Genomic DNA, 7,239 nt, shown 5'->3' on the forward strand with positions numbered 1-7,239 from the left:
GCTGCGGAGCGGCTGGGCCCGTGAGCCATGGCCGCTGAGCCTGTGCGTCCGGAGCCTGAGCTCCGCAACGGGAGAGGCCCGCGTACCGCAGAGAAAAAAAAAAGAATCATCCTCAAGCCATGCCACTCTACCTCCCCCACCCCCCAAAAAGTCCAATTAATCACCGAGTTCAGAATGGCTTTCACATTCATTCATTCCTTTCCATTTTTTTATCCCACCCTGGTTGGAGTCACCATCATCTCTACCCTGGGTGACATGATGATAGCCTCATGACTATTTTCCACTTAGTGGTCAGTCTGTGATCTTTTTTTTAAATAAATTTATTTATTTTTGGCTGCGTTGGGTCTTCGTTGCTGCGCACAGGCTTTCTCTAGTTGCGGCGAGCGGGGGCCACTCTTCGTTGTGGTGCGCGGGCTTCTCGTTGTGGTGGCTTCTCTTGTTGCAGAGCACTGGCTCTAGACGCGCGGGCTTCAGTAGCTGTGGCGCGCGGGCTCAGTAGCTGTGGCTTGCAGGCTCTAGAGCGCAGGCTCAGTTGTTGTGGCACACGGGCTTCGTTGCTCCACGACATGTGGGATCCTCCCGGACCAGGGCTCGAACCCGTATCCCCTGCACTGGCAGGTGGATTCTTAACCACTGCGCCACCAGGGAAGCCCCTGTGATTGTTAAAATACAAATTGGATCATGTCATTCCCCTGCTTAATACCATCGAGTGGCTCCTCATTTATTAGGTAGGGTCATAATTCATGATATGACCTGTAGGCTTCTTCATGGTCTCCCCTTGTCTACCCTCCAGATTCATTTCATGGTAATTTCCGTTTCACTCTTTTTTTCTTTTTCTTTTTTTTTTTGTGCTACACCACGTGGCTTACAGGATCTTAGTTCCCCAACCAGGGTTTGAACCCTGGCCACGGCAGTGAAAGCGCTGAGTCCTAACCACAGGACTGCCAGGGAATTCCCTGTTTCACTCTTTGTGTGACTTTATTCAGTTTATAAAATATGCCACGGGGGCTTCCCTGGTGGTGCAGTGGTTAAGTATCCGCCTGCCAATGAAGGGGACACGGGTTCGAGCCCTGGTCTGGGAAGATCCCACATGCCGCAGAGCAACTAAGCCCGTGCGCCACAACTACTGAGACTGCGCTCTAGAGCCGTGAGCCACAACTACTGAGCCCGTGTACCACAACTAGTGAAGCCCACGCGCCTAGAGCCTGTGCTCTGCATGCAACAATAGAAGCCACTGCAATGAGAAGCCCGCGCACCGCAACGAAGAGTAGCCCCCGCTCACCACAACTAGAGAAAGCTGGCGCACAGCAACGAAGACCCAACACAGCCAAAAATAAATAAATAAATTTATAAATAAATAAATACAGTTTTTTTCCTGAAGATGGAAATTCCTTCTTAAAAATAAAATAAAATAAAAATAAAAAAGAAATCATCAGTGAAATCATGAAAGAAAAAGTTCAAAACCAAAGAACACGAGTTGCCATATTGATGGATCCATGGAGTTCCCAGAATAGTGAAAGAAAGTAGATTCACATCAAGCAACAACAGAATTAAATTTCAGAACATTGAGATTAATGCTTCAGAGGGGAGGGAAAAGTTATGTATAAACACCAGGAATCAAAATGACATTGAACTTCTAAACATCACACCAGAAGCTAAAAGGCAATGGAGCAATTTCACCAAAAATTGGAAAGAAAATTATTTAAAACTAGAGTTTGGTACCCAGCCAAACCATCAATCAAGTATGAGGGCAAAATAAAGGTATTTTCAGACATGTAAAGTCCAAAAAACTTTATCTTCCATGTACCCTTCTCAGAAAACTGCTAGAAAATACACTCCATCAAAATGAGGGAGACAATCAAGAAAAAGGAAGAGGGAACCCTCTTGTACTGTTGGTGGGAAGTAAATTGATACAGTCACTATGGAGAACAGTATGGAGGTTCCTTAAAAAACTAAAAATAGAACTATCATATGAGCCAGTAATCCCACTACTGGGCATATACCCTGAGAAAACCATAATTCAAAAAGAGACATGTACCACAATGTTCATTGCAGCACTATTTACAATAGCCAGGACATGGAAGCAACCTAAGTGTCCATCGACAGATGAATGCATAATGAAGACGTGGGACATATGTACAATGGAATATTACTCAGCCATAAAAAGAAACGAAAATGAGTTATTTTTAGTGAGGTGAATGGACCTAGAGTCTGTCATACAGAATGAAGTAAGTCAGAAAGAGGAAAACAAATACCATATGCTAAAACATATATATGGAATCTAAAAAAAAAATGGTTCTGAAGAACCTAGGGGCAGGACAGGAATAAAGACGCAGACGTAGAGAATGGACTTGAGGACACGGGGTGGGGGCAGGGAAGGGTAAACTGGGACGAAGTGAGAGAGTAGCATTGATATATATACGCTACCAAATGTAAAATAGATATCTAGTGGGAAGCAGCTGCATAGCACAGGGAGATCAGCTTGATGTTTTATGACAACCTAGAGGGGTGGGTTAGGGAGGGTTAGAGGAAGGTGCAAGAGGGAGGGTATATGGGGATATATGTATACATATAGCTGAATCACGTTGTTGTACAGCAGAAACTAACACAACATTGTAAAGCAATTATACTCCAATAAAGATGTAAAAAAAAGAAAAAGGAAGACCCAGATATAGAAAACAGGAGATCCAACACAGAAGAGAAGAACTTCACAGTTCGATTGGTGAAGGGGGCTCCTAGGAAGAGAGCTGTACGACTGGCAGAGAGGGAAACTGATATATACTACAGCAGGTCACAAAGCTCTGGGAAAGACTTTTTTTTGAGGGGGAAGGTGAAACTGATAGACTACCTTATATGTCTGAACATTTTAAAAGAGATTTAAAAACTAATGAAGAGCCAGAGGAGAAGTTGGCAGAGTCCGTAGAAAACTAAGCAAATGCAGCTATTAACTATGGGCAAAACAAACAGTTGCATAGGAAAATAAATGTAATCATAGCTTACTACTTGAATAAGCTGCAAATCTGTGGGTACCATCTGTGTAGACAGGCATAATAAAGTTTTTTGCATGATTATTTTTTCTTTTTTTACATTTTAACTTCATGTAAATTACTGAGGACAGATAGAAGGCAGTGGGGGTGAGTGCACTCGACAGAGGGGTGGGAGAGATAATAACTTAAGGGGGGTGGGGACTTCCCTGGTGGTCCAGTGGTTAAGACTCCGCGCTCCCAGTGCAGGGGGTCCGGGTTCGAACCCTGCTCAGGGAACTAAGATCCTGCAGGCCACAACTAAGACCCAGAGCAGCCAAATAAATAAATAAATAAATAAAAATTAAAAAAAAAAAACTTAGGGGGAAGGGTGAGTGGAGGTGCAGTTTTATTCCCTGTAGCCTGGATCTTTAGCAAGGTGTAGGGCTGTATCTGAAGAAGTGGGAAATAAATGATCATCTCAGAGGCTGGGCGCGCACTCCAATACTGTGTCCTTCACAGAAAGCTGGGGAGGGTACACTAGGTCATGGCTTTTAGAGCCAGACTACTTGGATTTAAATCCCAGATTTTCCACTTATTAGCTATATGGTCTTAGGCAAGTTACTTGACTTCTCTGTGCCCCAGTACCCTCACCTGTATAATGGAATGTTAATAATAGGATTATCATGAGAAGTAAATGAATTAATGTTAATGTGCTTAGAAAAGTGCCTGGGGGGCTTCCCTGGTGGTGCAGTGGTTAAGAATCTGCCTGCCAGTGCAGGGGAAAGGGGTTCGAGCCCTGGTCTGGGAAGATCCCACAGGCCGTGCAGCAACTAAGCCCGTGCACCACAACTACTGAGCCTGCGTTCTAGAGCCCGTGAGCCACAACTACTGAGCCCGCGTGCCACAACTACTGAAGCCTGCGCACCTAGAGTCCGTGCTCTGCAACAACAGAAGCCACCACAGTGAGAAGCATGTGTACCACAATGAAGAGTATCCCCCACTTGCCACAACTAGAGAAAGCCCACGCGCAGCAATGAAGACCCAACACAGCCAAAAAAAAAAAAAAAAAACAGAATCCACCTGCCAGTGCAGGGGACACATGTTCAATCCCTGGTCCAGGAAGACCCCACATGCTGCAGAGCAACTAAGCCCATGCACCACAACTACTGAGCCGGCGTGCCACAACTACCAAAGCCCACATGCCTAGAGCCTGAGTTCCACAACAAGAAAAGCTACAGCAATGAGAAGCCCACGTACCGCAAAGAAGTGTAGCCCCTGCTTGTGGCAACTAGAGAAAGCCCACGTGAAGCAACGCAGACCCAAGGCAGCCAAAAATAAATATATTAATTAATGTAAAAAACACAACACTATAAATCAACTATAATTCAGTATAAAAATAAACATAAAAAGCGTTTTAAAAAATAGTGCCTAATACAGAGTAAATGCTATATAAGGGCTAGCTATTAATGCATGCACAATTATGTAAATATTGAGTATTAGTCTCACCAAAAGAATAATGTAATCATATTGAGAGGGTGGGGTAGTGGAAGGGTATACATGTGTATGAGAGGCCAAGGGGAGAGTTGGACTTCCACTTTTTTTTTTTTTCTGTCTTGCCACGCCGCTTGTGGGATCTTAGTTCCCCAACCAAGGATCGAACCCACTTCCCCTACATTAGAAGGCGGTTTCTTAACCACTGGACCACCAGGGAAGTCCCTACTCAAACTTTCTGAGTCTGGGTTTCTCATAAGTAAAATGAGGATAATAATACCTATTTTGTAAGGTTGTTTTGAGGGTTAAATTAGCTGATTTATTTATTAACTTTTTATTTTGAAATACCTTTTAGGCTCACATGGAAGTTGCAAAAATAGCACAGAGTGCATAAAGATAAACATATAGATCGATGGGATAGAATTGAGAGTCCAGAAACAAACAAACGGTCAGCTGATTTTTGACAGAGAGGAAAGAATCTTTTTTTTTTTTTTTTTTTTTTGATACACGGGCCTCTCACCGCTGTGGCCTCTCCCACTGCAGAGCACAGGCTCCAGACGCGCAGGCCCAGCGGCCATGGCTCACGGGCCCAGCCGCTCCGCGGCATGTGGGATCCTCCCAGGCGGGGAAACGAACCCGTGTCCCCTGCATCGGCAGGCAGATTCTCAACCACTGCGCCACCAGGGAAGCCCAAGAATACCTTTTTTTTTTTTTTTTTTTTTTTCAGTCCGCGGGCCTTTCACTGTTGTGGCCTCTCCCGTTGCGGAGCACAGGCTCCGGACGCGCAGGCTCAGCGGCCATGGCTCACGGGCCCAGCCGCTCTGCGGCATGTGGGATCTTCCTGGACCGGGGCACGAACCTGTGTCCCCTGCATCAGCAGGCGGACTCTCAACCACTGCGCCACCAGGGAAGCCCCCAAGAATACCTTTTTAACAAATGGTGCTGGGACAACTGAATATCCACATGCAAAAGAATGAATTTGGACGCCTATCTCACACCACGCACAAAAATGAACTCAAAGGGAATCATAGACCTACAGGTAAGAACTAAAACTATAAAACTCTTAGAAGAAAACATAGGATTACATCTTTGTGACTTGGGTTAGGCAATGATTTCTAAGATTTGACACTGAAATCATAAGCAATAGAAGAGAAGATTTGATGAGTTAGACTTTATGCAAATTAAAACCTTTTTTGCTTCGAAGAATACCATCCAGAAAGTGAAAAGATAATTCAAAAAATAGGAGAAAAATTTTGCATATCATATATATGACAGGGAACTTGTATCTAAAATATGTAAATACAACTCAATATTTAAATGGGCAAAGGATCTGAAAAGACACTTCTACAAAGAAAATATATATGGGTTACAACAGGGATGAACCTCAAAAACATGCTAAGTAAAAGAAGCCAGTCACAAAGTGACAAGAACAAGGTTTCTTTTGGGAATGATGAGAATGTTCTGGAACTAGGTAGAGATAATTGCACAATTCTGTAAATATACTAAAAAACATCGGATTGTATACTTTAAACAGGTGAACTTTATGGAATGCAAATTATTTCTCAATAATGCTGTTTAGAAAATAGTACAGAGAGTTCCTGTGTATTCTTCACACACTTGAGAACTTCTTACATAACAATAGTAGGACAATCAAAACTAGGAAATTGACATTAGTACAATGCTATTCATGAAAACAGACAATATTAGAATTTTACCAGGTTTTAGAATAATGCCTGGCACATAGCGGACCTTATACAAGTGGTAAGGACTTCACTACAGTGACAATGATGAACATCATAAAGATGATGCTGCACGTTTTTGTTTTTTTTTTGCGGTACACGGGCCTCTCACTGTTGTGGCCTCTCCCATTGCGGAGCACAGGCTCCGGACGTGCAGGCTCAGCAGCCACGGCTCACAGGCACAGCCGCTCCGCGGCATATGGGATCCTGCCGGACCGGGGCACGAACCTGTGTTGCCTGCATCGGCAGGCGGACTCTCAACCACTGCGCCACCAGGGAAGCCCCAGGCTGCACTTTCTATTGCAGCCAGGTTGATTGGCTGGCTGTTTTCCTAACATGCCATGCTTGTTTCTCTTTCTAAACTCTAACCCTAGTAGTTACCACCACCTGCGATTCCTTTTTCCTTCCTCTTTCTCTACCTCCTCAAATCCTTCATATCCCCCACCTCCATCACATCTTTAATAATGCTCCTCTCTTCTTTGAACTATATGAACCTCCACACCAGTCGGTATTTGCCTGGACTCTCCTTTGCATACTTCTCATTTTCTCTTTTGAGTCCCAAATTCCCAACTGGATGAAGAACCTGTATGGGTTACAAGTCCTCTGCATCCTCCATAATAAACTTGGTGTGAGTTCAAACAAACTTATCTGTTAAGTCAAAGTTGCTATGAGAAAATAGAGCAAGAGGCATGAAAATTAAAACAAGGAAGGCAGGAGATGGAGGGCAATTCAAGCAGCAAGACATAGAGCCTGAGGGAGTCAAGAAGCATTTATAGGGTATTCATTATACACTTCATAGGGTAGTCGTTGCCAGAGAGAGAAAATAGGAATGGAGATGGAGGGGGGGAAACACCAGGCAATGTTGTTCCCCAAGGCCTTTTTTACTTTGGTAGGTTCATTGACTAACTCCTCCCTGACATGATAGGCAGGGTTATATACCCTGGCCCCGAATTCCCATCACAGGGCATTGTGAGAGCCTGGATTCTCGTCTACCACTGTTTCCTGGGGACCTCCTTGAGGTTGGCTTCCCCCTCCCACCCCCC

Source organism: Lipotes vexillifer, unplaced genomic scaffold, assembly GCF_000442215.2.
Source record: "Lipotes vexillifer unplaced genomic scaffold, Lipotes_vexillifer_v1.1 scaffold680, whole genome shotgun sequence".
Classification (NCBI taxonomy): domain Eukaryota; kingdom Metazoa; phylum Chordata; class Mammalia; order Artiodactyla; family Lipotidae; genus Lipotes; species Lipotes vexillifer.